This window comes from Diceros bicornis, chromosome 12, assembly GCF_020826845.1.
Source record: "Diceros bicornis minor isolate mBicDic1 chromosome 12, mDicBic1.mat.cur, whole genome shotgun sequence".
In the NCBI taxonomy this organism is placed as follows: Eukaryota; Metazoa; Chordata; class Mammalia; order Perissodactyla; family Rhinocerotidae; genus Diceros; species Diceros bicornis.
Window position 1 is genome coordinate 37,489,367 of NC_080751.1, and position 24,233 is coordinate 37,513,599.

General features: G+C 37.4%; 1 long non-coding RNA gene across 1 annotated transcript; it reads right to left on the reverse strand.

Annotated features, from left to right (window-relative positions):
* Positions 1 to 2,049: 2,049 nt before the first annotated feature.
* LOC131411982 (uncharacterized) lies at positions 2,050 to 16,077 on the reverse strand. The gene is made up of 3 exons (XR_009221682.1): positions 15,891 to 16,077; positions 11,319 to 11,363; positions 2,050 to 2,875 (listed from the first exon to the last, which is right to left on the reverse strand). It is a non-coding gene; the product is annotated as an uncharacterized LOC131411982 (long non-coding RNA).
* Positions 16,078 to 24,233: the final 8,156 nt, after the last annotated feature.

Consider the following 24,233-nt stretch of genomic DNA (forward strand, 5'->3'; position numbering starts at 1 on the left):
ATTCAGGTCAAGATAATTATTCCCATTTCTCCTACAAGTAAACTGAGGCTCAGAGAATTGGCATTTGCCAGATGATAAAAAAGAACTGGGATGTGAACCCAGATCTGTTTGTCTCCAAAGGCCATGTTCTTAGCCACTACTCAAAGATCATTTAAATGGCAGTTACTAATTTTATAGGAAAACAAAAATACGCAACTGTACACTCCAGGGAAAATCTTCTCCCTCAGTCAGTACTAGACGAATACTGTCAAATTCTACTCTTGGGCCTCCCTTTTCTAGACCTCATGCTGACCAGTTCCCATCTATCAGCTCAGTCTTCCTTCGGACAGATAACTACAATACAGCTAAATAGGCTTCAACTTTAGATTTTTGTGTTCTCCTGAGGTTACATCTTGACCAGGGTTTGGATAGTTCAGAAATTCCACAGCAACCATTCACAGATCACTGTTACAGTGATAATCTCCTTCACAGAGGATAACCTTATACTTAAGTCTTAGACTACCTTGCTGAAAAATGTCTTCTCACCCACCTACCCACTCCTGCCCTAATTCTCTACCTCAAAGTAATCACTATCTTTAAGAGATACTCCATAAAAACATAAGCATTGACTGTATCCATTTAAATGTCAGTGTCCTACCCTGAACATTGCATTTTTAATGATATGTCTTTAAGATGATTTTAAATCTGCATAGAGATGCTTTATTCTTTTTTATGGCTGCATAGTATTTCATTGATGGATGTGCCATTATGTATTTAACCAGTCCATTTTTGATAGACATTTAGGTTCTTTCCAACATTTTGTGATTAGAAACAACGCTACATTGAATGCTTTTCTACTTGGAACAATTTACAAATGTAGACATATCTATAAGATTAATTTCTAGAAACAAAGTTTCAGTGTCCAATTTAATCTACCTTTTCCAGAAGTTATGCCAATTTACACTGCACGAACAATTGCCTGCTTCCTAATCGCTTCACCTACACAATGTGTTGCAAAAGTTTGATCTTTGTCAATCTGATTGTCTGTTTTAATTTGCATTTCTCTTATTATAAGAGTGATTGAACAACTTTTCACATGTTCACAAATCATCTGTATTTCTTTTTCTATAAACTCCCTGTTAATATCCTTTACCTATTTGTCTGTTAGGTTGTTGATCCTTTTCCTTATTAATGTGTAGGAACTCAATGGGAATAAACTCTATGGGACACGTGTTATTGGTTTTTTTCTCAATTGGTTTCTTGTCTTTTAACTTTATTGTTTCTTGGCAAGCAGAATTTTTTCATTTTTATTCATTAAAATTTATCAGTCCTTTCTTTTATGGCCTCTGGGATTTGTATCAAACTTAAAAAGTCTTTTCCCATGTTGATATTGTATAGGAATTCTCTTATGTATTTTATGACTTCATTTTTTATGTTTAAATCTTTTATCCATCTGGAATATATCAGATACAAGGAGCAAGGTAGTGATCCAATTAGATTGTAGTGTTCCAAGTGGCTGCCAAGTGGCCCAAAAACCATTTGGCATTTCACATTTTTTAGATAATGCTTGGGAGCCCACTAAGAAACCTGGAAATTTGTGTTACCTTCAGCCTCAGATCTCTTGGAAAACCAGTCCCACATGGTACATGGAAAGCACTGTCATTACCTCTTAAGAAATAAGCAGGTATAAGTAGAATGTATCTAAATGAGAAGCAGGGCAACTGATATTAGTCCAAATCTGGGCAGACATGTTTTGTGAGGCCTAAAGCATATAAATTTGTGAAGCAGAGGGAAAGGGATGCTCTTTAAGAAAAATAACATGAAATTACAAATACAAGGGCTAGTCCCGGTGGCCTAGTGGTTCAGGTCGGCACAGTTCACTTCAGCAGCCTAGGTTCAGATCCTGGGCTCAGACCTACACCACTTGTCTGTCAGTGGCCATGCTGTGGTGGTGGCTCACATACAACAAGAGGAAGATTGGCACAGATGTTAGTTCAGGGCTAATCTTCCTCAGAAAAAAACCAAAACAAACAAAAACTATGAAAAAAAATTACAAATACAAAATTAGATGTAAACAAGAATGTTTATTTAGACTGAAAGAAGAAATTATGATAAATTAAAATTTTTAAAGAAAATACATTCTGTAAACATTAGAAAATACAGAAAAATAACATGATAAAATAACATAATAATATTTTTATTAACTGCCTGACACTCCTCTGAAATATTTTGCTGTATATTATTTGATTGCCTCTTCATATGACAATGATTTTATAGTATTATTTTCCATAGAGAAAATGGAAAGATAATTCAGTTTTTCTTCTAGCGTGGTTGATCAAAATTTGTTTTTTATTAATGATGTTTTAGGAATTTTCCTTCAGCGTTAAATGTGATATTGGTATTGTCATGTAACTTTGTAGGATTGTTGTCAAATTTGGGGAAATCTCTATCAAGTTTCTTTCATGTATAAACTACAAGATTTCAGGTCATTTCAATTTTTTTTGTTCAATGACTAACCTTAAATTCTCTTTGAGTTGATGATACTCATTAACCCGTTTGTCATCAATGCCCTCATTGTAAAGCTTACATGAGTTTTATGTAGTTATTTTTTTGTCCAGCATTTTATGCCAAATCATAAAGTAATATAAATCCTTTTCCAGTATGTTCATATGATTTTCCCATCTTCATTAATTGGATTGTTAAACAATCCAAGAGTTTACTCATTACTTCCATTCAAAATGTATCTCTTCCTTTTAGTGAATTGCTGCTTTAAGTATGATCTGAAATTTTGGGGGGTCAAATTCACTTCTTGTTGTCTTTGCTCATCTGCATTGCGTTTATTTCATATTCCATTAATTTTTACACGAAATTTTCTTGATCAAAGAGGAAATTCAATCTGAAATTACAAATTATATAGAAAATAAGAAAAAAGAGATTACCTGAAAATAAAACCAATGGGTCACAGCTAAAATTGTACTCTGAGAAAAATATATAGCCTGACTACCAAAAATAAATGAATTTATTTTTAAGAAAGTAGTAAAAGAGAAATGAGGAAACCAAAAGAAAGTAATAGGAGGTAGTTAATAAAGACAAAGGTTGAAATTATTGAAATGTAAAAGTTACAGAAATAGAAATAAATCCTCAAATTTTAATATTTGAAAAGGACCAATAAAATGGGTAAATCTTTCCAAACCTAAATAAGGGAAAAATATAGAAAAGAGAATCACAAGATTGGGAATAAGAAAGGAGATATTATGAGAAAATATTGTGAGTAAATATTAAGTTGAACTCTATAGCTATAATTTGAGAATATAGAGGAAATGAAAGTTTTCCTGTTAAAACATAGCACTACACTAAAATCTAAGTTCCACCTCAAGCTGCATCAGACGCTGCATTGCTGTATCCCAAAGGAAGGGCTAAAGCACACGCAGAATTCACAAAGGCAAAAAGCAATAATTTATTACATAACTTTTGAAGCTCTCACCCACTTTGAAGGCACAAAAGGGCAAAAGTTGGAAATTAACAAAGAAATTTGTCAGGAGGCTTTCTTTGGAAAAGCTGAACTGTGATTCCTACTCTCCTTCTCCACCAAAGAAGAGAGGAATGTTACCTCCTAACCCCAAGTCTAGTCCTAGAGATTTCCCTCAGACCACCCAAAGAGCTTGATTTGTGTTCCCTGCTATTGCGGGAAGGGTTGGGGTGCGGGAGAAAAGCACAATAGTCTGGGGTCTTAGAACCATCTAAAAAATCTCATGGACAAGAGATGAGCTGCTCCAGTGGCAAAAAATAGGCAGCTGTATTGGGATTGACCCGCCCTTCAGCGTTTGTTGGGACAGAGAACGAGAGTTTCTTCCCTTGAACCAGACACAAGCCTTGAGAGAGAGAGAATCAGCCTGTTTGATTCCTGCCAAGAACACAATTTGAGAGGGCTATGAGAATCCAACAGAGGCAGTTGATGTAGTGGTAATGAAAAAACTAAAGACAAAGGGAGAAAGGATGCATAGAATTCATTGTCCATATCACTAGATTTGCTCTCAGAAGGACCCAGCTGGAAAACTCTGGCCAAGAGAGAAAAAATAAAAACAGGCCTTGGGAATGTGAAGCCAGCTTATACCAGCATCTGTCAAAATCGAACTTTCTACCCATCTTTTCTCTCCTTCCTCTAGGCACACTCCAGCTCCAAAGGGATTGGAAATAGCAACTAATAATTGAGTGGAGGTGAATAAAAGAGAGGAAAGAAGATTTCTCCCTGGTGGTGATAGTGGTGGCAGTGTAATTCTTTAATCTCTCTCAATCTCAACTTAAAAACAGACAGAGAAATAAATGGCAAAATCAAAAACCCATACATGGATAACACTTACAAAGAAACTAGTTGACAAGGTATCCACACAAGTCCCCAGATACAAGCAGTTGAGAACAAACCATCAAGAGCTACAAGACTTGCACAATATCACAGACCTTGTGTAGGAGAAAGCAGAGGGGAGCAACAGAGCATCTGATACGTATGAAAACAGAAGTCCCCCAGATGGCCAACAGGTATTTACTGGAAAGCATGGAAGGACAGTTAGAGAGGAGCAGGTGAAACTGAGAGGAGTTTTGCCTAACCGAATAGCAGGTGAGAACTGCTGGCCGTGGAGGGAACTTTACAGGCTGGAGCAATCTGGCTCCTGTGAACTGCCCAAAGTAACCTACTACGACTCCTGTCCCGGACAGGTCCGCAAGTTGAGGAAAAACTGCTGGGATTCGATCAAAATTGAGCTGGAGGGGATCAACAGAGGAGGAAAAAAAAAAGAAAGTGCAGACCAAGTGCAAGTAAGGGTGCAGAGGCAGGAAACCTCAGAAAACAAGCTACCTTTTTATTTTGGTGAGGAAGATCGGCCCTGAGCTAACATCTGTGCCCATCCTCTATTTTGTATGTGGGATGCCGCCACAGCATGGCTTGATGAGCGGTGCATAGGTCGACGCACAGTATCCAGGCCTGCGAACCCTAGGCCCCCAAAGCTGAGCATGTGTGTGATAAAATGAGAAGCATACACACAACACTTGCTACATTCTAAAGTATGATGGTCGTTTCCAGGAAAAGTACTATAATTGTTTGAATTGCTAACTGAACTAACCAATTTTTTTTTAAATTGGAACAGCATCTTCACTTGAAAGAATGACTAACAGATACACTATGATTATTCAGACTTGGGCATTGGGTAGACATAACTTTTAAAAATAAAAAAAAAAATGAAGATATTAAAAAAGGACTTGAGAAAAAGTGACACGTTAGACAAAGAAGATCCAACATACAGATGATAAAGATACTGAGGAAGAAAACCATAGCAAAGCAGCAGAAGAAATATTAAAAATCTGATTGAAGAAGGGGGCCAGCCCGGTGGCATCGCTGTTAAGTGCGCGCGCTCCGCTGCGGTGGCCGGGGGTTCGCGGGTTCAGATCCTGGGCATGCACCGGCGCACCATGCTGTGGAGGCATCCCATATAAGGTAGAGGAAGATGGGCACGGATGTTAGCCCAGGGCCAGTCTTCCTCAGCAAAAAGAGGAAGATTAGCATTGGATGTTAGCTCAGGGCTGATCTTCCTCTCCAAAAAAAAATATATATATATATATGAAGAAAACTTTCCTAAAGTGAAAAAAAGATTTGAAACTACAAGACATATCTATTCCTGAGAATGTCAACTCAGAACAATTAACACCAAGACATATTCTAGAATAGTAAAAAAAAGAAAACACCCTTTTGTCAGCTAAGCAAAAACAGTAAGTGATATGTAAGGTTAAGAAAATTAGATTAGCATCAAACTTTTCAACAGCAACACCATACACCAGAAGAAAGGGAAGTACGATATTAAAGATACTCAAAAAGAGAAAATGTGAGCCAAGGATTTTCTATCCAGAAAAATTGATTTCAAGTATAAAGGGCACAGATAAACAATGATCAACATGCAATAATTCAGGGAATATTGTACCCATGAGCCCTTCCTGAGGAATCTGAGCGAACTTCAATCAAAATGACTAGAGAGATATTGACATAAGGACTATTGGGGAACATTGAATATAGAATATATAATTATCTGTAGAACTAAAACTAAATGAGAGTTAAAAGGAAGAGAGTCTGGTATGTAACATATATACGCTTAGGCAATATACGTATAGAACAATTAAAAAAAAGATGAAGGAGAATAGGGAAAGCATAATGCAAAAAAAATTCTAATTATTCTCAGTAAATAACATGGTTTTACTGAGACTATTGTATGTGTGATATGTATGATAAAACCAGTGAGTAATCATGGGATGTTCTGATTCTATCATTCCTGTTTCCTTGAGAACCAAGATTCATAGTATGGAAGGAAGAAGATATAATTATAATAAAGAAGAGTCTGAGTAAAAACCTGTCAACCTGAATTTGAACTGGAAATATCACTATAAACTTGTGAAGTATTTTACCTTAGAAAACACAGATTTAGACATATATACTACCTAGCTTTATCCACTGAAAAGGCCCGGAAACAATAATCAACCCAAGAGCAATGAGCTAATCTAGCACCCAAAATCTGGTCTTGAAATACCATTTCTCACTAAAAGAAACCTGTGTTTCTTAGAGAAATTGCTGATTCTGGGTCTGCAGCAAGAAATGTACAAGAAAAGGCTAGAAAAAAAAATAAAAGAAAAAGCTAGACTATACTGTAATACTAAGCAAGGAACAGTGTGATCGTGCCAAAAGAACCCAGAAGCTGACTTGAAGAGGCTCATGCTGACCAAGGTAGGAAAATTTGAGTTTCAAAAAAATAATAATTGTAATAATGGGGAAAAACTGAAAGCCATTCCTCTGAGAACAGGAACAAGACAAAGGTGCCCATTCTCACCACTCTTATTCAACATAGTACTGGAGGTTTGGCCAGGGCAATTAGGAAAGAAAAAGGAATAAAAGGAATGCAAATAGGCAACGAAGGAGTGAAATTCTTGCGGTGTGCAGACAACATGATTTTATATATAGAAAACCCTAAAGAATTCATTGGAAAACTATTAGAAATAATCAACAACTACAGCCAAGTTGCAGAGTACAAAATCAACTTCCAAGAATCAGTTGCATTTCTATACTCTAATAACGAACTAACAGAAAGAGAACTCAAGAAGACAATCCCATTTACAATCGCAATAAAAAGAATAAAATATCTAGGGATAAATTTAACCAAGGAGGTGAAAGCCCTATGCAATGAAAACTATAAGACATTATTGAAAGAAATCAACGATGATATAAAGAAATGGAAAGATATCCCATGCACATATATTGGAAGAATAAACATAGTTACAAATGTCCATACTACCTAAAGCAATCTATAGATTCAATGCAATCCCAATCAGAATCCTAATGACATTCTTCACAGAAATAGAACAAAGAATACTAAAATTCATATGGGCAACAAAAGACCCTGAATAGCTAAAACAATCCTGAGAAAAAAGAACAAAGCTGGAGGCATCACAATCTCTGACTTCAAAACATACTACAAAGCTATAGTAATCAAAACAGCATGGTACTGGTACAAAAACAGACACACGGATCAATGGAACAGAATTGAAAGCCCAGAAATAAAACCACACATCTATGGACAGCTAATCTTTGACAAAGGAGCTAAGAACATACGATGGAGAAAGGAAATCCTCTTTAATAAAAGGTGCTGGGAAAACTGGGCAGCCACATGCAAAAGAATGAAAGTAGACTATTTTCTTTCGCCATACACAAAAATTAACTCAAAATGGATCAAAGACTTGAAGGTAAGACCTGAAACTATAAAACTCCTGGAAGAAAACATAGGCAGTACACTCTGACATTGGTCATAGAGGGATCTTTTCGAATGCCATGTCTACTCAGACAAGGGAAACAAAAGAAAAAATAAATAAGTGGGACTTCATCAGACTAAAGAGCTTCTGCAAGGCTAATGAAACCAGGATCAAAATGGAAACACAACTCACCAGCTGGGAGAAAATATTTGCAAATCATATATCTGACAAGGGGTTAATCTCCATAATATATAAAGAACTCACACATCTGAACAACAAAAAAGCAAACAACCTGATCAAAAATGGGCAGAGCAAATGAACAGACACTTCTCTAAGGAAGATATACTGATGGCCAATAGGCACATGAAAAGGTGTTCAACATCACTAATCATCAGGGAAATGCAAATCAAAACTATACTAAGATATCACCTTATACCTATTAGAATGGCTATAATAACCAAGACAAAAAATAACAAATGTTGGAGAGGTTGTGGAGAAACGGGAACCCTCATTCACTGCTGGTGGGAATGCAAACTGGTGCAGCCTCTATGGAAAACAGTATGGAGATTCCTCAAAAAATTAAAAATAGAAATACCTTATGATCCAGCTATCCCACTAGCGGGTATTTATCCATAGAACCTGAAATCAACAATCCAAAGAGGCTTATGCACCCCTGTGCTCATTGCAGTGTTACTCACTATAGCCAAGAAGTGGAAGCAACTCAAGTGTCCCTCAACTGGTGATTGGACAAAGATGTGGTATATATACACAATGGAATACTACTCAGCCATAAAAAGACAAAATCGTCACATTTGCAACAATATGGATGGACCTGGAGGGTATTATGTTAAGTGAAATAAGCCAAACAGAGAAAGACAAACACCACATGATTTCACCCATATGTGGAAGATAAACTAACACACGGACAGAGAGAACAGTCTGGTGGTTACCAGGGGGAAGGGGGTTGGGGGGTGGGCACAGGAGGTGAAGGGATGCATTTATATGGTGACTGACAAACAATAATGCACAACTAAAATTTCACAATGTTATAAACTATTTTGACATGAATAAAAAAATCATAATAAAAAATAATAATAATTGTAACTGAGTGGAACCTATCGAATATGTTTAAATGCATGAATTCATAATATTTTTAAACTAATTGATCCAGCAGACACAAGAGGCCACACACTGTATGATTCCATTTATATGAAATATCCAGAATAGGTAAATCCATAGAGACAGAAAGCAGGTTAGTGGTTGCCAGGGACTGGGGGAAGGGAGGAAAAGGGAGTGACTGCTTAATGAGTAGGGGGTTTCCTTTGAGGGGAATGTTCTGGATTCGAGATAGTGGTGATGGTTGCACAACCTTGTGAATGTACTAAATGTCACTAATGGTAAATTTTATGTTATGTGTATTTTACCACAGCTTTTAAAAAACTGAAAGAAAAACCTAGTTGGTCACCTTCAGAGAATTATAGAAAATTAATTCATTATCTTGAAAGCTAGTAAATAAAAGAGAAAGAATCGAGAATTTATCCTGCCTTTCCTATATTAATTTTACCAGTGGGTAACCAAAAAGTAGATTAAGGAAAGAAAGAAAGGAAGAAAGAAGAGGGAGAGGGAGGGAGGAAGGGAAGGAAGGAAGGAAGGGAGGAGGGGAGGAAGGGAGGGAGGCAGGGAGGGAGGGAGGGAGGGAGGGCGGGAGGAAGGGAACAATATTATCTCAGCTTGCAAGTGATACAATTGTGTTTCTAGATTACTCAAATGACAAAAAAAAACCCTGTAGAATTAATAAGAGAATTCGATAAGGTGACTGAACATTATACATATATACATACACACACGACACACACAAATAAAAAATCGATAGATTTTCCTCTGTACTTTCAACAGTGGGGAAAAATTTTTCATTCACAACAGTGATAAAACATAAAATATTTTAGATAAAATTTTACAAGATACAGAACCCATGGAAGGGAAACTATAAAAGTTTATCATGCTCCTATACGGGAAGACAATTCATACAAACATATGCCTCCCAGAATTAATACGTGAAGTTAATGCAATTCTAAATAGAATCCCAGTAGAGAGGTTTTGCTTTTGTTTGGGAACTGAATAAAATTACTTTAAAGAAAACTATGGGAGAATAAGTACCAAGGATAGCTGAGAAAATTATTGTTAAAAAGAATTGTAAAAGATTACATGCCATACAGAAAGGTAGTTTTGCCTACTGGATAAGAACATGGGCCCTGGAGCTACACTGCCTGTGTTCAAATCCAGACTCTGCTATTTGCTGGTGGTACGGGCAGAGCAAGTTTCTTAACCTCTCTACCTTTTAATTTCATCATCAGTAAAACGAGGATATTAATAATACCTACCTCATAGGGTTTTTGTGAGGATTAAATCTAAATTGCTTAGAATAGTACATAGTAAACACTACAATTGTGCTCTGTTATTATATTATAGTTACTATAAAGTCAGTGTATCAAAGAGTATCATAAAGGTCCAGAAGTAGGCAAATAGACAATGGAACACATTAAAGAATTGGAAATAGAGTCCAGCCTACATGTGAACTTAATGTATGACAAAGGTAGAATTTCAGGTTAGCAGAGAAAAATAATTTATTTAGAGAAGTGCCACAATGGGATAGCCATCTGGAAGAAATGCATGTCATATACAAAAATAAATTCCAGATGGATTCCAGATTTAAACATAACAAAAAAAATAAAACTTTTGGAAAAATTTAGGAGAATAATCAACCTTGGAGAGAGGCATTCTTAAACAGGACAGAAACCTCAGATGCAATAAATGAAAAGGCAGACATATTTGACAACATACAATTTAACATTTTTGTATAACAAAAAACATAAGCATAAATAAAATAAAAAGACAAATTATAGTCTGGGGAAATATTTGCAACACATTCATTCATTTAACAAATATTTGTTTGAACACCTTTTATGTGATAGGTGCTACGGATGCAATGCTAAATAAAACATTTGGCAAATGCCACACGTCAAAGATTGATTTATTATTTTGTTATTTGTCTAAATGGTATTCCTGTATTCATGGAGCTTACTCTCTAGTGACAGATGATACATTTGACTGATAACATACAAAGAGTTCTTACAAAAGAGAGAAAGAGAGAGAAACAACATAATGGTAAGAATGATAAGAAAATATAAACAGAAAATTTAGAGAATTCCAGATAGCCATAATATATGAAATGATATCTGCTGTGTTCATATGTTGGAAATACTGCATATTTCTTTCCAACTCTGTGTTCAGTAAGCTCATGCCGGTGTTTCAGCTCAGCCATGATGAGAATATTTACACCATGGAAATCAGCAAATGCTACAAGGCAGGGCTTGATTTATTATTTTGTTATTTGTTTAAACTTAAGAAAGTGATGGAGAAAAACGTTAAAAATGCAGATTAAACTTAAAAGTGTGGGATGTCTGTTGGCCATTAAATTATGAATAGCACAAAGCATTAAGGAAATATTCGTCCAGCATTTGAAAACCATTATCCAATTCAGCACAGAAGTCACTCACCTCCATCGACAAATGAGTGAGGTTCCAACATAAATAGTGCTCAAGCTGAAAGAGATTTCAATTTAATGAATATAATTTATATGAGGATGAAAAATAGTTTAATAGTAGATATCACATTTCAGATGTAATGACAATAAATTTATTGGGAAAAGAGTAAATTGGAATAGAACTCCATCTGTCAAATCATGGTTGAATTGCAATCATAGGTTGCATACAGATATAAGAGTTCAGCAACAATCAAACAAAGCATTCTATAAGATTCAATTGACTATATAGAACTCATAATAGAGTACTGTATATTCTATTATTATTTATAGATTGAGTATCTTTAATATCAGCAACATTTATAGTAAACTTACGTGCTTATCTGTCCACACTCTTTGTGTGTGAGTGTGTGTGTGTGTGTATGTGTGTGTGTGTGTGTTGTGTCGAGCCAGTTAAACATTTACCAGCACACCATTGCTTCCATCTACATCCCTTTAACCAGAATTTATTCACATGGCCAAGGAAGGCATGTTCTATTCTAGGCAACCTCGTGACCAGCTAAAAATTCTATTATTCTGGTAAAGGATAGGCTGGATTTGGGAAAGAACTAGCAGTCTCTGATACAGCACTATTATTTTTATTTTGTATGAGAGGAAACTAAGACTCAGAGAGCTTAAGCTAACTTGCCCAAGGTCATTCATCTAGTAAGAAGATGAGCTAAGATTTGGATTCACATTTGTCTACCTTCAAAGTTTTTTTCTCCACACCATTTTCTACCTCCAGAAATATAACATACTGAGTTTGAAGTGATGATGGAATTTACAAGCAAAAGATTTTTCCAGGGCCAGCCCCTGTGGCCTAGTGGTTAAGTCCGGCACACTCCGCTTCAATGGCCCGGGTTCAGTTTCCAGGCGCGGACTTACACCACTCCTCTGTCAGTGGCCATGCTGTGGTGGTTGCTCACATACAAAAAGAGGTCAATTGGCAGCAGATGTTAGTTTATGGCGAATCTTCCTCAGCAAAAAAAAAAAAAAAAACCTAGATTTTTTCCAACCTCTTCAACTTCCCCATAGGTATGTACTTATAAGACGACTAATGGAGTGAAGGGTTTCTATCACAGAGAAAGGAAGTCACTGAATGGCTATGGTTAGGAAGTTAGTGGGAACAATGTGTATTCTCTGGAAAGCTCATTTACCTGCAGGGAGATTAAATCCCTGAGTTTACCCAAGGAAGTAGGGAGCTATGTACCTATGTCAATTTTTTTTCAAACACAATCCACATGATTATTTTTTATTACCTCAGAAATAACCACTACAGACACATCATGAGAGACAGATGGTGGCCAGGGAAAGGAGAGAGGACTTGGACACGGGAATGAGGCAACTTGCCCTACTTGGTCAGTCAGTGATGACCTCACCCTAATGTATTTAGCTCTGTGTATGAATTTCATCTACTAGACTTTAAACCCCTTAAAGGCAAGAACTGTATCTTATTAAATGTCCTAACATAATTTATTCACATAGTCAATGTGTAACAAATATTTTTGAATGAATTATCATATGAGTGGACTGTGAATAAATATACTCAGTATTTGTTTACATAATATATATCTTATTTCTCTTTGATTGAGTATTCCCTGAGAGGAAGAGCCATGTCTTCCACCAGGACCAAAGGTTATTCAGTTATTTATCCAACAGATATCCATTAAACTCTTGCCATATGTGAAGCACCATAGAGTGAAAATATTGGCCATTCCTTAGAGTAGGAACTTCACGAGGGTGGGGACCACATTCCTTCTTTCCTCTGGAATTTCCCATAGAGGACTGAATATATTCAGAATGCAATGTTCCATTATAAAAATAGCTAACATTTATTGGATGCTTACTATGTGTCAGCACCAAGTGCTTTACATGTATTATCACACTTAGTCATCATAACAACCCTATGAGGTGGGCACTATTGTTACCTCCATTTTATAGGTGAGGAAGCTAAAGCTTAAGAAATGAACTAGTAAAAAAATCACACTATGATTTTTTACTACTATGAAGTGTCAAAATCCCTGGGCTGTGAGGTCAAGTTTTTAGACTAGGTGCCCTGTAACAGAATCAGTGATGAACACCGTTTCTGAAAGGGTTTAGGGTTTGGTTTTAGGGTTTGGGTTATAGACTGTGCTCACCTGTCTCTGGCTAATCAGGAAACTAAGAGTTGCCTTGGTTGCCGAAACTGGCCCCCATATGTTGAAAATGCCTTGAAAGAAATGGTGGAGTTTAATAGGACCTTTAAAAAATTCCTGCTTTGTCTTTTTCAAGATAGATGACTGAACTCATGTGTTAACATTCCCTTCTTCCAAACTCTCACTAAAACAAGAGTAAAGATGTACAGAAGAGAATAGGAGGGAAGAACCATCACAGACCAGAGAACTGGATGACTTTCTGGAAAAGAGAAAGTGGATAAGACCTTATTTTACAGGTAAAATAGAGCCCCAAATGCATATAAAGGATGAAGGCGGAGTTGGACAAGAAATAACAAAATAAAAAAAGGGTGGAAGAAAAGAAGATTAGAAATGTCAGAGGTGGAAGGTCTTTGTTAGAGAGTTAAGCTCCATCTGTGAAGCAAACTGAAATGCAACTTGATTTCCACCATACGGTGTGTGAGAAAATGCAATTCATTTGACCTTGATGCTTGAATACGTTTGTTGGAACAGTACTGCTCCTTCTCTACAACAATATTTGGGTATATCAAGAATATTATTTAAAGAGTCATAATATTAAAACATTGTCAAAAGGTTTCCAGTTTTTAGAGCCAGTGCACAGAGAAACCAGAGCATTATATAGTTACAGAATAGAGTGTAAAGATTATAAACCCGGACAAGGTAAAAGTAATACTGTAACTGATAGAAGTTGGGAAGAGGAGAGGTGGATGAAGTGGAGGTGCTAATATCCTCATTGTTCACGGTAGAGAATCAAGAGATATTATCTAAAGTTGATTGTATAAGAACTAGACGTTTAAGTGTATTATATAAAATTGTAAAAGTAATCACTAGAAGAGCCAATGATAAAAATATAACTAACAAAACTTGAGAATGGAAAGGAGGTGAAAGGTCATGTAAGTGAGATAATTTCCTCATCTTTCATAGTAAGGAGTCAATTGATAACATCTAAATTTAGTAAATCAAGCAGTAAATGATCAGCATATAATTTTGAATGATCATGGTGAACAACAGTAGAACTAAAAACAGAAATGGCTAAAAAGGGGTACTTTCTATCTATTCTAGAGAAATACTTCCACATGTGTACCAGGAAGTAGGGACAATGATGTTCAGTGCAGCTTTGTGTTGTCATAGTGAAAAATTGGAAATATCTAAATCTTCATTGTACATAAATAAATTATGGCACAGTCATATTATACAACAGTTTAAAGAACTAAAATAGATATATTTGCACTGACATGGAAAGATATCCAAGACATATTATGAAGTCAAAAAAAGCAAGTTGTTGGATAATAAATGTGGTATACCATTTGCATAAAATAAAAACCAAAACAAGTATACCTATAAAGATTATAAAGATCTGGGAGGAAACCCACCACAGTTAACAATGATGGTTACCTCTGAGGAGGGGAATGTAATTGGGGTGAAGGTCAACAGGGCCTCTACAGCTTTATCTGTATGGTTTAAAATTTTTACAAGAAAGTGTTCATGCATGATTTGTGTAGCCAAAAACTGATCATTTTTAAGCGTTTACCACCATGGCAGACATAGAGCTTTTTCATTTAATATCACTCTGTGATATATCAATTTCTTTTTTTTACTGTGTGTATGTATTACTTGAAAATAATCATTATAAACAACAAGAATCAATGTTTTTGCTCCTTCAGTTACAGAAAAATTCATAGAACAGTGTTGCTGCAGGCAGTTCTCTAAGCCCAAAGGTTGCCCTCCCACCAGCCCCATAAATGATTGTTATTTATGAACACTTCGTGACATACATGTGTACAGCTATTTACCATTTCTGCTGGGAGGATGGATGTTCACATTCATATGAGAGAAAAACAAATCAAGATTCACTAGACAGGCTGCTGTGGGCTTGGGGATTAGAAGAGCAAAAATAAAAATAAAAAACAAACCCAGCAACATACTTCAGTAAATCACTTCTCCTTCTGTCTTGTTCTTAAGAAAGAATTTAACAACCTCATCTGGGTTGCAGACATTTTTATGTACTCGCCACTGAGTTTTAAAAAACATGAACAAAATATTTGGCTGAACTGGCCTCTGGACTGGAAGCTAGATTATAATCATGGTGGATCTTTTTGTCCAGGATTTAATATCACAGTGTATGTATGTCACTTCATCCAACAATGGCTCTTCTCTTTTTCTTATCTTTTTGAGCAACCTTTCAGAAAGCTTCAAAATTTTACCAGACCCTGTAGGTTTCACTTCTTAAGACCAAGTGAGAGCATTTGAACATTAGGGGGATGAAAGCATATTTCTTTCAATTCTTATTCAAATTCTGACCTTCCAAAAGCCTCCTTCCTTCAACATCCCACCATTTTGTTCTTTCTGAACCTCAAGGAGTGAATTGAGTTTACCTTTCTCTTCCATTGCTTGTCTTTTAGGTGTGATTCACTTGGGAAGAACCTAGAATCCTTCCAAAGCAAGTATCACAGATTTTGGTTCAGATGGTAATTTTAAGCATTTCGTTTGACCTGTAGAGGAATTAACGTTAATGTGTTTGTTCACAAATAGTATTATTTAATTCCTCTCAATGTCCCTGTAAGGCTGCGTATTATTATTATTACCATTTTAATATATATATTTTTTTATAATTTTATTTATTTATTTATTTTCCCCCAAAGCCCCAGCAGATAGTTGTAGGTCATAGCTGCACATTCTTCTAGTTGCTGTATGTGGGATGCGGCCTCAGCATGGCCGGAGAAGCAGTGCGTCGTTGCGCGCCCGGGATCCGAACCCGGGCCACCAGCAGTGGAGCACGAACACTTAACCGCTAAGACACGGGGCCGGCCCTATTACCATTTTAAAGCAGAGGAAACGGAGGTGAGAAGGGTTAGGAATGTTTTCCTAGGAGATGCATCCCAACAAACTGCTCCCAATTCCAGGCCTTTAACACAGCTCTCTTCTGGTCCAGTTATCTGACCAGAGGTCTTTATTAAAATGCCTCCCATGCCTGCTTTTATAAAAGCACCTCTATGCAGTTTAGTGAATTTCCAGGGGCTTTAATGGGGAGATCTCCTAATGAATCCCTTTGAGGTTCCCAACACCTTTCAGAAACATTTGCAGTGTCACCACGTGTTGCTTTTTAACCTGTTGAAACAAAGCACGCTATCTTCAATGTTAGGCTCTGAATCCTGTCCTGCATTTCTACCTGGGCGGTACATTTAGGGCTGTGAACTGCTGCTTGAAAAGAGGATCCACATGTATGGTGTCCCTGTTATCACCTTCTCTCTATTTGAACCCATTTTTTTTAAGTTTATTTATTATTTTATTGAGGTAACATTGGTTTATAACATTATATATATTTCAGGTGTACATCATTATATTTCGATTTCTGTGTAGACTACGTCATGTTCACCACCCAAAAACTAATTACCATCCATCATCAAACATATGTGCCCTTTTACTCCTTTCACCCTCCCTGCTCCCCTCTTCTCCTCTGGTAACCACAAATCTAATCTCTATATCTATGAGTTTGTTTGTTGTTGTTGTTGTTTTTATCTTCCACTTATGAGTGAGATCATATAGTCTTTGGCTTTCTCTGTCTGACTTATTTTGCTTAGCATAATAGCCTCAAAGTCCATCCATGTTATCGCAAATGGCAAGATTTCATCTTTTTTATGGCCAAGTAGTATTCCACTGTGTGTGTGTGTGTATACACACACACACACACACACACACACACACACACCACATCTTCTTTATTCATGCATCCATTGATGGACACTTAGGTTGTTTCCAAGTCTTGGCTGTTGTGAATAATGCTGCAATGAACATAGGGGTGCAACTATCTCTTCCAATTAGTGTTTTCATGTTCTTTGGATAAATACCTAGCAGTGGAATAGCTGGATCATATGGTAGTTCTATTCTTAATTTTTTGAGGAATCTCATACTGTTTTACATAATGGCTGCACGAGTTTACATTTTATTTTTGTCTAGCTGATGTTTGAAACCTCACTCCTGGGCTTTGAGATATGCAGGAAAGACTGTCAAGTCTTCCCACCCAGAACCAAGTAGGTTAGAAGAAAGAAGATAAAGAGGTCAAAACAACAACAACAGCAACATAAACATCACAGGATCACTCCTATCTCCCCTGACATTACTCCACTCATTCTCATGTTGAAAGTACTTAAACCAAACTGGGAAAGGCTCAAATCTTGGAGTTTGGTGCATCAAATCAAACCTTCATTTACACCATTCGTTTTTTCATCTGCCACCTCCCCCCATTTTCCCAGGCAGCACTAAGGTTGTTCCAATGTGATCTAGTCTTGTCCTTCCTCTCTTCTTCCCAAGTTGAAAAGTTCTGACTCTCTGCCTCATTCCCATTGGCCCAAGATGTCTGTGCCTTCCACAGTGAGCTAGCCCAACAAGCCAATCCATGCAAGTATACAAAAACGCTTAGAATAGAAGCTCCCTTCTCCTCCCAAAAAAAGCACACATAGTTCCTTCAAGACTAAAAATATCCAAAACTAAAAAGAAAAATTATAAATATGTAAAATTTCCCCCGCCTTATTTTTCAACTAATTTATCATGAATATCTTCCCGCATCAACTGATTTTAAGCAGTATCCTTTTTAATGTTTCAAAATTCAATTATACTTCCCCATCTTCTCACTGTTGAACATTTAGGTTTTCTCCAGTTGTTCACCATAATGAACATCTTATATCTAAACGTGTACACACAAAGTATGATTTCTATATCATAAGAGATGTAGCCTGATGAACCTGGCGGGGGCCCCCTGAAAGGCCTTTATGCAGCTTCATTTTCTGCATGTGCCTGTGGTCAACCCTCCTTCCAACAGTATCTCTGTCCTTGGCCTGTGATCATCACTCTGAAATCTACTATTTGGGGACAGACTTGGGGAAAAGGCTTGGGAACTGATAAACCTTGACATTTGTGTCTAAAAATTCACTTTTATTGTATATACCATGTTTTTAATCAATGTGGATGAAACCTGATAAAATTTAATCAAAATCTTCATGGAAAATTCATGAGAATTCTGTCTGGGCAATCAGAAAGGCGATTGAGTTTCTACAGTAAATTTAAAGTTTGTGGGGCCAGCAGTTGATCGAAGCCTTGGATTGGCTGCTTTTGCTTCCTTTGCCACTGTAGCCCTTTTTTCTCAGCTTCAGAAGGTCAAGAGAGGCATTATGTTGGATTATAGGCATGATGATGGTGATGATGATGGTAATGATAATATAAGTGGACTCTGGCTAAAGTGTTTGTACTACTGGCAAAAACTTCTATTCCAGAAACAATACTGCAGAGCAAAGGAACACAATAATCAGAACTGGAGTCTTCTCATCTCAGGAAATGTGGGGGCTCAGTGCTCTCCCTGTCTGCCTGCAATGGGATCCAGCTGTGTGTCCATCCTATTGTTCCTAGTTCCATGAAGGGCATATTTTACAACTCTTTGATGATTAAAAAGCAGGCACTTGAGGATTAAACTAGAATTGAGGCAAAGGTTCATAAATCTCCTTTTAGCTGCAGAAAGACTGAAGACTTTGCCTCCAAATTCCTGGGGATAAGGAACTGATGCACTATCCATCACCTTGATGTGTTCAACATTCAGTTATAGAAAGGAGCTCAATTTTAGTGGAATACCAGGAAAAGAGTCTGGTGGACGATCAGGTATTGATTTAAGGTATCACAGAGAGTGTGTATATCCTGTTCCAGAAAGATGGAGGATATTGTCTTGTGACCAGAATTAGAGATCTTTCCAGCAAGACACACCTGAAGGGCATCTGTATGCTACACCAGAGACAATTGCCAGGTTCTCAGCTATTCCCATCTCACACAGCTTCCATTTTGGACTGTGGTCCTCTCATAAAGCTTTAGGCTGGACTTTAAAGTGTGAGTTGCTGTTATTCTAAGTCTATGTTCATTTCATGAGGCAAGGACATGTGATATGGATGGGAGGCAGCCACAGATGTGGGGAGTTTATAACAGTTCTTATGTTGTATGATTCAAGAAGCACCTGGAAGACTCCACTCTGTCTCCCACCAAGTGCGCCCATTGCTTGCATTAAAGAATTTTTTTCTCATTGAGTCTTAAGGCCTTTCTAACTTTCAAAGTCCCCAGTTATGATATAAATACCTCTGGAAAGGGTCACACAATCACCTAACATTTTCAAAGGTGTTCATTTTATTTCATATTTTTTTAAGTTAATGTAATACTTTTTCTAATGAAATCTTACCTAGAACTCTGATATGTAAAGGCAGAGTGACTCTGGCTGAAGGGGGCTCATCTATTTGGCTTCCTCTTTAATCTGAGGAAAACCAGAAAAGCAATACATTTTTTAAATTAAATTTGAATTAAACATTTGCAGGGCCCTGTAAATAACTCTGCAGAATCTTAGAGTTCCTCAATATACAATTTGGGAATTAAAAACTGGACAACTAGGTATTATGTGCTTCTCAATGTGATGCAGTAGTAAAGACATAGGACCAACTATGAAGTATCCCCCCACCCCCCAAAAAAATGAAATTAAGCAAGCCTCTAGTTCTAAAGTATCTGTTTATAGGAAATAAGGGGATAGAGAAACAAGTTAAATTACACCATGGGGAAATAGTCAGCCAAATTCAGAATGAGGGAAATTCTACAGGACAAATGATCTGGTTTGTTCAACAAATAAATAGCAAGAAAAGGGAGAAGGGAGCAAGGAAACTGTTAGATTTAAAAAGACAACAAGACCAAAAAGACAAACAACCCAATTTAAAAATGGGCAAAAGACTTGAATAGACATTTCTCCAAATGGGATGTACAAATGGCCAAGAAGCACATGAAATGATGCTCAACATCATTAGTCATTAGGGAAATGCAAATTAAAACCACATGAGATATCACGTCACACCCACTAGGATGGCTAGAATGAAAAATGTAGAAAATAACAAATACTGGCAAGATGTGGAAGAATCGGAACACTCATACATTGCTGGTGGGAATGTAAAATGGGGAAATCAGTTGGCAGCTCCTCAAAAAGTTAAGCATAAATTTACCATATGACCCAGCAATTCCACTTCTGGGTATATACCCAAAAGAATTGAAAACTGGTACTCAAACAAATATATGCACACACTTGTCCGTAGCAGCACTGTTTGCACTAGCCAAAATGAGAAAACAGCCCAAATGTTCACAACAAATGAATGGATAAACAAATTGTGGTATATACATTCGATGGAATATTATTCAGCCTTAAAAAGGAATGAAGTACTGATACATTGTGGATGCTACACATGTGGATGAACTACAATGTTACCTTGTGGATGAACCTCAAAAATATTATGCTAAGGGAAAAAAGCCAGGCACAAAAGCTCATATATTGTATGAATCTATTTTATGAAATATTCAAAACAGGTAAATCCATAGAGACAGAATGCAGATTGATGGTTGCCAGGTGCTGGTGGGAGGTCGGAATGGAGAGCAACTTCTTACTAGGGTTCTGGGTTTCCTTTTGGGATAATGAAAATATTTTAGAACTAAATAGAGGTGGTGGCTGCCCAACATTGTGACTGTGCTAAATGCCATTGAATTGTTCACTTTAAAATGATTAATTTTGTGCTATGTGAATTTTACTTCAATAAAGATAGATAGATGATAGATAGATAGATAGATAGATAGATAGATAGATAGATAGATAGATTTAAAAAGATTTGGGAAATATACTAACCAAATGAAATGTATTTGTTTTGGTTCTGAGTCAATCAAAGCAATTATAAAAATACATTTTTGAGGCAATTAGGGAACCTTGAACATGAATTGAGTGTTAGATGACATTAAGGAATTATTAACTTTTTCGTGAACTAATGGCAAAACGATTGTGTTTTAAAAAATTCCTTCTCAGAGATTCATTCTGAAGTATTTATGAATGAAACAATATGACATCTGGGATATACTTTAAAATACTTCAAAAAAAAATTAAGAGGGAGAATAGTTGAAACAAGATTAGCAAAATTTTGACAAATGATGAGGCTAAGTACTGGGGACACGGGCAGTATTGCTACTTCTGTGTATATTTGAAATTTTCCACAATGAAACACTATTTAATCTGGTTTATAAACCATAGATTTATTTAATGCCATTTATGGTCCTTGTGAGGTTGTTGGCAAACGTAGGAAGAGAAGGAGATGGGGAGAAGGAAAGCAGCAGGTGGAGAAGAGGAATACTGGGAAAGAACGCTCAAGGAGTCTAACACCACACATTCCCCAACTTTGCTGGGGCTAGGGCCCTCAGGAGGAAAGAGAAAACTGTGCTTCCTCAGCTGCAATCCATGGCCCCACCCTGACTGTGCTTTCAGTGACTGCAGTTCTGGGTAGGGGACATGGGCTAGGGGATACTCAGTGTGTTCCTTCTCAGGGCAAAAGAAACAGCATCCTCATCCTGATTACCAGTGGCTAAACATTTACTGGGCACCACCCATGCATAAAATACTGGCGTTATCAGTAGCTCCAAGTTAAACCGCAGCCTTAAACAGTGTCCTGCCCATACTTAGTGACTGCATCCAAGTAACCCTTACAGAACCTGGGGACCATCTCTTCCTGGAGATAGAAGGGACCTGAGAAATCAGAGATCCCTCTTGAATTTGTGAAGTCACAATGGACCTTAGCAGTGTTGAGTGCACCAGTCAGGAGCCCTGGGCTCTAGTCCTAGCTCTACTAATGACCAGCTGTGTGCACCTGTCTCTGGCTGTGGAAGTCTCTAGTTGCTGACTCTGAGCACCTCATTTGTAGAATGAGAGTTTGGACGGTTTCTTTTGTCTGTTCCATCTCTACAAAGCATTCACTTCATTCATTCATTTATTCATTGCATGAACATTTATTCTATGAATAACCTGAATACATCCACAGCTAGCAAAGAACTCTAAGGCTTCGTTAAACACAGAACCTCTAGAAAGCTTTCCCTCAGCAAAACTCTCAAATGGCCTCTTGACTTCACAGGTTGGGAGTTAATTACTCGAGGCTTCTCCTCTGAACGAGAAAAGTGCAAGAGATATCTTTCTTTATCCCTAGTCATAGGTGCGTCACAGATGGAGCCCTAGTATTGAAGAAGGAAAACAGCTTTATTTTGCAATTATTGAAGGGCAAGGAGTTCTTCCTGAATTTGTTTCCTTTCCCTTTATTAAAAAAAAGATCCTGAAATTTTGCCATCCAGAGGAAGCCTCTTTTAACATTTTTCTATATGTCTTTCCAGGGATCATTTGTAACGGTTACATAGCATGCCTTTGTAAGGCTACATCATAATTTACTTAAATATTCTCTACTTATTTCCTACTATAAAAATACTGGGAGAAACATCCCTGTAGATACATCTTTGTTCAGTTGTTCAAGGAATTCCTAGAAGTGGAATTTCTGGGTCAAAGGAAATGCACATTCGAAGTTTTGATTAACTGCTTAAGTGACCTCCAGAAAGACTGTAGCCATTTAGACTCCCACTAGCACTATATGAAAACGCCTGTGTCACTACATCCTTCCCAACGTGAGTGTTAGCATTCATTTCAGTCTTTTCCAATCAATCCTTCCTAACGTTTTACAGAGTCTCCTATAATGCTGTGTTTGCGTTTCTATACCTGAGAGGTGCTATAAGGCTGTTGTAAGTTTATCCAGAGGTGGCAGCTTCTTTTCTCCGTTTCTGAAGGAACAAGAATCTATCACGACGCACCTGAACCTCCCGGCTCTCAGAGCAACAGTCGGGAGCGTGCAGGCTGCCCCAGCTTCTCCTTCTCTTTGTCTTACTGCCATAGTAAACCAGCATTCCACTTCAACGCCGTGCTCTCAGCTTCCGGACACACTCGTTCAAATTCCCTATTTAATCACAAGCAACTAAAAGTTAATTCATCACAGCTCCTGTTTTGGCTATATAAAATAAAGCTTTCCTGCACTCCAATTCTGCAATTAACACTTGATTTTTTCGTATAATGTGAGCTTTACTAAGGAGCCATGAGGGATAGACGAGATTCTGTTTGATTTGGATTCCTTTCAGTTATGATTTCCTGCTAGCTGCCTGACTTACAGTTAGCCAAACACGGAGGAAACACCACACCATAGGTAACTCCGTTTTTCTTTCTTAAAAGATTCAGTTTAACAGCTGTTGGCAAGGACCTATCAGATCGCTACGGATTTTTTTTTCCCAGCAAATTAAATACCTAACTGATTTATTCTTCTGGCCAATCTTCCCTCCCCTACCCTCACCCCGACGGCATAACAGTCATGAGGTTATGAAAACATATGGAGGGAGGTTATGAGAATCAGAAAGGTTCAGAACATGCTGTCTGCCAGCCTAAGCTGCCTTCATGAATGTGCACAAATTCCTATTCCCATTCTCTCTGCAGAGAGCAGGCTGTTACATATTGCTCTCGGCTGCATTGTGAGATCAGCTCTCTGTCTTCGGGGCCTCTCCCCCTGGACGCAAGTCTCTCAAATAAACCACTGGTCCGGGTAGTGTTTCTAGCCAATGCACTGACAGAAGAAATAGGGTGTTTTATTCCCTCCAAAGAGGACATGGTAGGAAAGACAGGCTTTTTAGAAGGGTCATGAGGGCTATGGATTTTTGCTGGTCATAAATCAAGCTGGTGATAAAAAGCAATGTGCTTTCCGGGAAAGTATGATTTGAAGTAGCCCTGACCCAGGACATGGTGAATACATACACACTAAATAAGAGGCGATGGTCACCTGGGCTACAGCCGGGGGCTCTGGTAATTTTTA